This window comes from Girardinichthys multiradiatus, chromosome Y (assembly GCF_021462225.1).
Source record: "Girardinichthys multiradiatus isolate DD_20200921_A chromosome Y, DD_fGirMul_XY1, whole genome shotgun sequence".
In the NCBI taxonomy this organism is placed as follows: Eukaryota; Metazoa; Chordata; class Actinopteri; order Cyprinodontiformes; family Goodeidae; genus Girardinichthys; species Girardinichthys multiradiatus.
The window spans coordinates 25890466-25901585 of NC_061818.1; positions in this window are offsets into that span (position 1 = coordinate 25890466).

The window sequence follows — 11120 nt, forward strand, 5'->3', positions numbered from 1 at the left end:
GATACATTAAATTGCCAAAAGTATTTGTGTACTTTTACATATACATGAACTTTAATGACATCCTATTCTTAATCTATAAGGTCCAATTTGTTGATGGACCCACCATTGCCAACAATAGCACATTTAAGTATTCTGTAAACATGTTCTGTAAGGTTTAGGAGTGCGTTCATAGTTAAATGCTCTAATTTATCCCAAAGGTGTTCAAGAAGGTTAAGGCCAGGACTCTTTGCACACCAGTCGAGTTCTCCACAAAAAACTTTATACACCTGCAGTCATGAAAGTGATTAGATCACCAGAATGCATTGATTTGGTGGTGTGACCCAATTCTATTGGCAATATAATGTTGCCAAAACTGGAACAGGGAATGTGCAACATATTTATGTCAGCAAATTGCTAAAGAAAGGGAAGAATATCCAGAGGGGTCAAATCAATACAATATTTAAGAGCCAGTTGTGTAATGGAAGCTGTTGCTGCTGTAGCGGAGCATTGAAACCAGGGCAAGTTTTCAATTTCTCCCAGGAGTAAAGGAGAATAACATTGTGCCTCTTAAGGACATCCTTGAGGTAAAGAGAAGGTTTGGTGTTACACCTGAAGGCTCATCTAATTATAATGGTGCTCTTATCTGGTGACTTTCCTTGTCACTTCCAACATTTTGGAAGCATAACAGTGACCCTGTCATGAAAAGTCAACATGCTCATATAAAGATAAAAATAATTAAACAAGGAGCAAGGATATAGAGAAAAGAAAAGTTCTCCAGAATTGTTGTTAGTGAATTTGCTAAACTATTCATAGCACTTGAACCTTTTAAATTTTTTGTCATGTTACACTTAAACATTTCAAAATGTTTTATTGGAATTTTATGTGACAGAACAACACGAAGTAATGCCTAACTGTAAAGTGGACAGAAAAGAATACATGTTTTTCTAACAAAACTCAGAAATGTATAGCGAGCATAATCATTAAACTCCATAGATCTGAATCCTCTAAATAAAATCCATTGCAACCAACATTCAGATGTCATCTAATTGTAGATAGACCCCCAATATTGTAAGGTGCTTTCTGGTCTTACTAAAGCAAGCAAGCCCATATCAAACCAATTTCACATCCAATTCTCTTGCTTGCCTGCCATTTTTATGTGATTTTATGGTGCTTTTACTGGTATATAAAACTCTAATTGTCCTACTCCACCTTATTTTTCAAACTGTCTTTTATCTTATAGCTCCTCTAGACCCATCAGGTTTTTTTCAAACTTGTCTTCTGTTGATAACCAAATTAAGAACTAAAGGTGACGTTTTTTTATTGTGGACTTTGCTTGTGCAACACCCATCCGAAAGACCTGAGGTCAGCTGAGAGTTTCAGTGTTTTATTGATTGATTGCTTGATTGAGTGAGTAAGTGATAAATTGATCAATTGAGTGTGGAGTATAATGCAGGGTTCCCAAGCTCTAAAGATCTCACTGTAGCAACATGCTGTGCAAAAGCTTTTCTTCAGCAGCGTCATGGAAGGTGGTAAGAGTCAATAGGAAGTTGGCTAGAGGTAATGATGAGCAGTACTGAAAGAAAACCTGTTAGAGGCTGCAAAACATGAGACTGAGGTTCACCTAGACCTGATTCTAAACATCCTGCCAAAATTACAATAGAATGGTTTAGATCATACCAACAATAATGTGTTAGAGTGACCTAGTAAAATTCCTGACCAGTTGAGAATGTGTGGCAAGGTTTTATGTTCACAGACTGAGCTTGAGCTGACTTGCAAAGAACAATGGCCAAACATTGCACAGATGTTGCTAGATGGGAAAGATACACAACAAAAGGCCTGTGGCTGTATCTGCAGCAAAAGGTGGCTCTGCTTCTTGGGCTGAATATCAATGCCTGGCACACTTTTCAGATTTAAATTGATAAAAAATAACTTTGTAAAACACGTATAATATAGAATCCTATAGAAAATTTTTTACTACTTTTTTACTACTACTTTTTACTACTTTGTGTTTTGTCACTCAAAATTCCAACATAATACACTGAAGTTTGCGGTAATAATGCAACACACCTCAAGAGCTATGAAAGCCTTTGCGAGGTTTTAGATATGGCAGTTCACCATGAATATGCATGTAAGCCACAGTTCAGTCAGCTTGAGAGATTACTTTGAAAAGGAGGAGCTCATATGACATTGTCATTTTCCCAGAAGCCCGGATTATTTCGTGTCATTTAAACATTGGCAGACTTGGAGGTAATCTGGGCAAAGGTCAATTTGAGGCACAATACCTCATTCCATTCATGAGATGATTATTTTGCTTCTCTAGTTTAAAAAAAATGAAAAGGGAATTGGGCATGGTCATAATCACACCCTGGGGGATCTAGAAAGGCCTACACAGCAAGACCAGGAGACTGGCTTTGTGCCTGTGAGTAAATCATATGAGTGCAAAGAAAGTCCTTCATCTTTTTCACCATAAATATGAATCCTAAGAGGTTTATAAACATTCCAGTGTTTAAAGTATTCCACAGTCCACCTTAGACATGTTTGCTTATCTTTATTGTATTATTTCTGTAAATTTTTCCAGAAAATCCTAATAGCCTAAACTTTAATTTTATCAATAATTTGAATGTAAACTAGTTTGATTTCTAAACTGATGTGGCATTGTCATTATCTGCTAAGAAATAATTCAACTGTATAGTTACAGTGGCTACATTTAAAAATTATCAGAAATATAAATTATTACAGGACCCAATTATTTTCAGAAGACAGGAGGAGGTTTAAAAATAAAGCGACGTCTCAGCAGTCTGGATCTTTTTACATTCGCCCTGGTTGCTCTACATTAACAGGCAGAGACTTGCATGAAAGCACCCTTGATGCACTCAACGTCACTGGGGACAGCTGGCTTTCCATTAGATCAGCTAGTATCTGAACACATTGTCTTTCTTCTTGGATTCAAGAGACACCATGTTTTTCTTCTTTGGAACATGTGTCGTATTAACTGTGACAGGAACGGGAGGTTAAGGAAACTGGTAAATGCTAGGAAGAGGCATGGCACCTGTACTGACATCTGTGTTGACATGTTTTTGTCCTCTTTTTTCAAATTTCTCTGAAACAGTGTATTTCTGAAGGTTTAACATTCCAGATTAAACTACATGAAAAATAAGAGGTAGTCAATTTTGATCCTGTTAGTCCTGGTTTCTCTCTTATGTTTTTTTGTCTTGAGCTAATGGTCCACAATGGTCCTTTAGGATTTAGGATTAGGACTAAGATGGCTATGCAAGAAGGTGGATTTTGTGCTTAGCGAACCAATTTTTGTCTGGATTTAAAACATACATTTGGAATCATGTTCAGCTGCCACCTGACTTTAAATTAAAATCAGGTGGCAGCTGAATATTATTTTGCCACTATGCAACTGTTTTCAATATTTCTGTACTATTGGCCTATGAATAAGATTTTGACACTAGTTAAACAGTTACTGCACTGGTCCTGAAAAACATTATCAAAAATACTAGGATACTATAATACCGGAAAGTTTGCCTGAGGTCACTGACACGGGAGAAACGTAGGGTCAGCTCAGCTATAAACACGGCAGAATAATGGCTTTCTGCAATAAAGATAGCAAGGAGACGTACAGCCAGAATACTGCAAGTTCTTTTTCTGAAACAGACCTGGAGCGATTAGGAGAGTGTTAATACTGTTGTCAGGATATATGAGAGGTTGCGGTGGAACATTTTAATGAGCCAACACAACATTTAGACTGAGCTAACTGAGCAGCTGATTGAGTAGATGAAGGCTGGATAACCCAGATTGGTATATTTTGTTATTTATTGTAATATTGGTTATTTATCTAAATAAAGCATTTGTAAACAATTTTACTGGGTAACAGATGTTAGCCAGGGCATTTAGAAGTACAGAACCAAAGCCCTGCTTTTCTCTGCTAACGTTGCTCTATGTCAACTCTTTGACGCTTCCCGTTTAGTGTTTTTAGGATAACAGGATGCAGATTGGAACACAAAGAAAATAACTGGGAGGCTGCATCACCGGGAAATGTGACAGATACTGATTGGTTAGTGTATATGCAAACTAGCCTTTAATTTTTTTTTTGGTACCATGACATTTTGGCATACTTCCAACAAAGCAAATGATAAACCTTTATTTCACATAACCTTGTACTAGAAAAGCAGAAAATGTATTGTAGGAATGAACGTTTTTCTTTTTTTTACCACCAGGCTCCAAACTCATCAGAGTTTTAGATGTATACATTTCATTTGTATAGATTCATTTATATATGTTGAATTAAAAATTGTCTTCCTGTTTCAAAAATCTCATGACACTATGAACACCAGCAGGGTTCCCAACGCTTTTGAAAGAGAAACATTCCCACAGCATCATTCGTCCTGTACCTTACCTAAAAGTGGCCATGAGGCACTATTTCAAATATTTATTGCATGGAACTCATCTGGAATGCTTGCTGGCAAAAAGCTCAATTTGAGTAAACCACAAAGTTTCTGTTAAAGTCCAATTGAAGTTTAGTAAACTCTAAATGCTTATGTTTGAGATGACAACACAAAACGTTTTTTTTCCTGGCATCAATGCCAGGTAACCAGTTGGCATGTAACATTTGATGGCTGCTGTAGAGACTTGATAATCCCATTCATCAGTTCCTAATACCTCTGATCAACAATAAAATGCCTCAGTTGCATTTGTTTTAAAGGGATACCAATAGACAATAATGGTACTCACAGTAATGGAGGAAATATTTCTTTTTGTGGGTTGAATTAATTTACATGCATACATTTACTGAAGTTAAAGATTGTTGTTTTTTTATTTCCAGTTTAGGATTATGCTACTACAAAAAAAAAGAAAATCAGATGGATTTTTAACACATCTTTATTAAGACATATTATAAATGTTGCGGGAGTTTTATTCAGTTTGATTCTATTTTAATTTATATGTATCTCCCATTACAGGACATATTCAGTAACTAAAGAGGGAAGGTGTGGTTCTTAAGAGCTACAGAGCTAATTGTGAACAAAAAACCAACATATCCATTAAGGACATTGTTATATTTTCACATGATGATTTCGCAGGAACTCATGAGGTGCCAAAATATTAGTTAAGTTATAATCTAAGTTATAATATACATGAAAAGGATAACATTTGTTACAAACCATGCTCTGTAGAATAAATTGGAAGCAAGTAAAAAGCAGACAGATACCATAGCAAGACTAGGTTTCAGTGTGGGTTTGTGTGATTTGTAGGTGTGTGTTGCTGCAGGCTGAGAACCTTGCACACATTGCCTTGTGCTGTTCAGGAATATTCCAGCAGCTTAAGTGGTGTGAGCATGATCACATATGCAGCTGCCCACCACATCCCAACTTGTGAATCAATAACAGCTTGTCATCCTGGAGGCCATCAATTGAAACATGGAAACACGTTTATATAATCAGCCACTCAGAAGATGAGAGGTCAGGGGGAAAAATAATAATTTCTGTTTTTTTTATGACTGGTTGAAACATTTCCTGTGTTTAAAGAACAAATTAGATGAACTGCACTAAAAAAATATCAATCAGTAAAGTGTAGCTTGATTTGGATGGTGAATGCTCAGCCTGCAGTGAGAGGAATTGAAAGTATAGAGCGGCTCGACTTGCTGCAGCTGTTCCACTTGTTGACATCAGCTCGCAGCACCTCTGCTCCAGAATGTGAAGATATTAACTTTCAACTTCTTTGGCTCTCCCTGTGTTTTAAAATAGTGCAAATGATCTGAATCATGCAGTAAACAACACAGACCATCATTGTATGCTATGCGGTGTGATCCTTCAAGTAGGATTTGTATTGTTATAGTCTACTAATGCTTCATACCGTATATGGTAGCTCAAGTCTCCCAGCAATTCCCATGAGGAATCATCACTTAAATAAACAGAACCCTGTTCTGCCTCCTTAATTTTACATGAATGTAACAAATGGTAAGGTCGTGGACTCGTGCACAAAGTAGACCTGACACACAATTTAGAACAAAAGAAACTAAATGATGCCTGTCTCTGCAGTTTTATCTGAATAAGCCATCATTTGCTTTTAATAATTAAATGTGATCCAAAATAATTCCTTTCACATTGTGTAGCTTTTGTCAAAGGAAAAAGAGAACAGATGAAAGCAACTCTTCACTTATTGTTCCTGTTTACAGTATGTGCATAATAACATATTCACTGAAGCACAGCTTGCTGTCACTGGAAGTTAGAAAGGTAGAGGTTCAAAGCTCCAGAGTGCTATTTTTTGTAAACTCATAGGATTGTTCATGAACCCTTTCTTTTTAATTTATGCCATTTGTATTTATTTTTGCACTTAACTACCGTAGTGAGTGTAGTTTTTTGATATTGCAGAGGTGAAGAACATTTATTCAAGATTTTACAATAGCCACTGTAATAAAAACATCCTACAGCAGTGAATCACATATTCCTGCAGTGATATTAAGACAGCGAAAAGCAGAAGCAAACCATTTGTGCTGTTGGAATATACATTGCAAGTATTTACTGACAGAAGTGGTTGTTCCATAGGGGTTTAATGAAACAGTCCAATAGACGTAATCATACAAATACATCATTCATATGATCCCTATTCTTTATTCAGACACGGCACGTTCAAGTAGTTTGAAGATCCACCTGCTTGATGTACATACCAAGCATACCATCAAAGTACATACCAAACCATAATTTATATGTATGGTTACACCCCAGATATAAATGAATATTGTTTTGATACTCATTTTGGTATGACATGGAAATATATTTCATTCGCACTGGTTTATGAAACTATGTTTATAGAGCTCAAGTATTTTGTAATATTTTAAGTTCATACTTATCCTACAAAAAAACGTTTCAATTCTCAAACACTGCTTCTTTGACAACATATTGGTGGAGAGATCAAATGTATATGTGTAACACCATACATGTATTTAATGCCTTGTGTATATATAATTATACCCGGTTTAAATGTTAATCCGTGCAGAGCCAAATCATACATCTAATTCTTCCTGCCAGTGAGTTTGAGAAGCTCAAAACTAAAACCTGCCTTGTGTTTATCTCTTTTTAGTCCCATAGATGTAATCAAAATATAATTATATAATGTACATATCCTGTATAATTTCCACAAAAATGCCTTAATTTATGTCGAGGACGTATTTATAGACTAGCTTTGTCCCTCAGACCATTGAATTCACAGAGCACAGACAACGCTTTAGGGCTTTTAAAAGAAGAGAAGAACTTTACATTCCACATTATATAAGTGCACAGAAACATATTATTAAAACATGCACATCATGTTCCAGCACTCTTTGCTTTGTCCAGCCAAGGGTGAAATAATACATCCTCCTTTAAGTTCCTATTTGTTTTTCAACTAATATTTAGCTTTACACTGCTGTCAGATGAACAAATTACAGGAAGTTTTGTGTAATCAGCAAATAAACCTGTAATTTTTGTCAGACACATATTTTGTACCTGTCAGGTTGAAATTAATGAATGTGTTTCAGCTGTAATGAAACTACAGAGAATAGTGAGCATGTTTTGTCTTTCTTATGTCATGTCATGTCATCCCTCATCATGCCATCCCTTTCAGACTGGAACTTATAAGGTCATGTCACCCTGGGGCTAAAGAATATTCTGTCCCGAAAGAGTTATTTTACTTTGCTCAGTTAAACGGACCCATGCTAAATGTTCCCGCCAGGTTAGCCCTGTGTCGTGCATCTGGGAAACTGAAATAAACCATGTTTTCTGCTTCTTGTATGTTCTGGGACCTGAGGCAAAGGGATGGATGCATCCTTGACAAGTAATAGAAAAACTGGTGGATTTAGTTTCAGCTAAGGTTGTCCTTATTTTCCCTCTCATCACCAATTTTATTCATTTTACTGGGCTTAAGGATGGTTGGTGAAATACTTAAAACTGAATTTCCATACCTATAAAAGTCAGAAGGTTGTGAGATCTGGCAAGAGATTTAGGAAGTATTTCCTTAGTGGAGAGCACATTCATACTGTATCTTGCTCACACTCTTCTGTTAAACTCTAGGTCCTTTGTACCAACAGCAAAAGTTACCAAAATTAATTTTAGTAAACAGAAAAAAGGTCCAAGGTCAGTCTTCTGTCCTTGTTTGTTTGTATAGCCAGTCAATTTAACAAAATAAAAGAGTTAATCAAATCTGACTGATGTTCTTGTTTCTTTATATGCCGATTAACAATTTAGGAACTGTAAATTACTTCTGTATCACTGTCCACATTCAACTGAGTTGCTACTACTACAACTAGTAGTGCTTTTCCCTTGACACAACAATCTTTTTGAGGAAATATTATGTAAGCTCTGAAACATAAAAGATCTTTATTAAAAAGAATGCCTTTGGTTTGGGTGACAACAGCAGAGCTCTAAAAGTATTATGCTGCCATTGAGTTTTCTCATTCATGCATAAAGTTATAAGACTTTGACAAACACGTAGAGCATCGTCTGTTGAAATTGAGCTTTTGTTAGCCTGCACTGTTAACTTTTACAGATAAAAGAATAATAATAGTGAGACTGAAATAGCCATCCGAGTGAGATTCATGCATTCATCGTTCGCCCTGAGGAGCGACAGGCCGCCAAGAAGTGTGCATTGACTTCTGCAGACTTACATAAGCATGTTTATATAAACAGCAACAATAACCAGTGTGGATTGACAGCATTTGGACAGTTACCACAACTTCAACTAACTCTTAAAAACATAAAACACACAGTTTTCATAGTAGGAAGAAAATAGGGACTTGGCAATTTAAAACTTGCACCTTTTTAATCCCCAAATACATCTTGACTCCATCTTGGGACTATGGGTTTCTACAACTCTTGTCATATGCAAACTTAATAACATCACGTATGTCACGTGTCACATGACATTTCATGTCTCTTTAAAATAGAAAAGTTCATAACAGTCAAAATAAGCAACACTACTGCTTTGGTCTATTTTTATGGGTTTATTGTATGGGTACTGTTCGATTTCTGCAATTATGATGCAACTGTACATATAAGTCAAAGACTGATTCTTAAAGGTCCTACAACTGAAAAATGCAAGGGTATCTTTCTTTTCTGAGATCATCAGCAAAAACATTAACAATGCTCGTGCATTATTTGCCACGGTCGACAGGTTAACAAACCCTCCTGTAACTCTGGCATCTGAACTTCACTCTACCAGAGCCTACAATTAATTTGCTAACTTCTTCACTGAAAAAACCCAAAAGATCAGAGGGGCAGTCAGCACATCCACATCAACTCCAGTACCAAAGTTGTCTCCAACTAGAACTGATTTTGACAAAATTTCCCAATTTCACCAAATAAACTACAAAACCTTAGGAGAAATTGTACACCAACTAAGCTCTTCTTCCTGCTGTCTTGATCTTTTACCCACAGCTTTCCTTAAGAAAGCTTTGCCTGTAATAACATCTGATTTAACACAAATAATAAACACGTCCCTTTTGTCAGGTGTTTTCACCCAGGCCCTGAAAACAGCAATTATCAAACCTCTATTGAAAAAGAGCAACTTGAACAAGCTGCTACCACAGAACTGCAGGCCTATATCAAACCTCCCCTTCATCAGTAAGATTATTGAAAAAGCTCTGTTTCAGCAGTTAAACAACTTCCTGACAATGACCATTCGCTTCGATGTCTTCCAGTCAGGCTTCCTGCTCACCACAGTACAGAGACTGCTCTTGTCAAGGTGTTCAATGACATCCGTATAAATGCAGACTGTGGAAGAACCACAGTGCTGGTATTATTGGACCTTAGTGCAGCATTCGACACTGTTGATCACTCCATTTTATTAGAGCACCTGGAAAACTGGGTTGGCCTTTCTGGTACAGCACTTGACTGGTTTAAATCCTACTTGAAGGACAGGGACTTTTTTGTGTCAGTATTGTAACTTTACATCAGAGACCACACAAATCACGTGGCGTTCCCCAAGGGTCCATCTTAGGGCCCCTCCTATTCAATATCTACATGCTCCCCCAACTCAGATTTTAATAAACAACAACGTAAATTATCATAACTATGCAGACGACACACAGCTATATGTTACAATGTCACCAGGTGACCATGAACCCATTCAAGCGCTGGGTAAATGCTTAGAAGAAATCAATGCATGGATGGGCCAAACTTTTTTTCTGCTGAATCAAAAAAACATTGAAGTAATAATCTTTGGACCAAAGGAAGAGCGTTTAAAAGTTAGCACACAGCTTCAGTTAATACAGCTAGAAACCACCAGTCAGGCTCGAAACCTGGGTGTAGTGATGGACTCAGACCTGAACCTTCAGAGACACATAAAGATAGTAACAAGGTCGGCCTTCTATCACTTAAAGAACATCTCCAGGATTAAAGGACTAATGTCTCAGCAGGACCTTGAAAAACTACTTCATGTGTTCATCTTTAGTAGAATTGATTACTGCAACGGTGTCTTCACAGGTCTGCCTAAAAAGTCGATCAGACAGCTGCAGTTGATCCAGAACGCTGCTGCCCGCGTCCTCACTAGAACTTAGAAAGTGGAGCACATCACCCCGGGTCTAAAGTCCCTACACTGGCTCCCTGTGGCTCAGAGAATAGAGTTTAAAATACTTCTGTTAGTCTATAAATCACTGAATGGCTTAGCACCAAAATACATTACAGACTTGTTGTCAGTCTATCAACCACCCAGACCTCTCAGGTCTTCTCGCTCAAATCTACTCTGCAGAACCAGAACCAGAACCAAACATGGAGAAGCAGCTTTTAGTTCTTATGCTCCACTAATCTGGAATAAACTGCCAGAAAACTGTAAAAGCGCCGAAACCCTAAATTGCTTTAAATCAAGATAAAAAACTTATTTGTTTAGAGTGGCCTTTGAATGTGTTATCTAAACATTATTAGTTACGTTTTCAGTCCAATTTTCCTTTCATTTTCTTATCCATCATTCTATTCTATTCTCTTTATTTTTTTTAAATTACCTCTGTTTGATTTTCTGTATCATTGTAATGTTTTTCCTTATGTACCGTGCCTTGAATGCCTTGTTGCTGAAAAGCGCTATATAAATAAACTTGACTTGACTTAAACAATGTATTTTAACATTAGACATCATTTCGTATTTAACACTTTGAATTTTGGAATGGACTG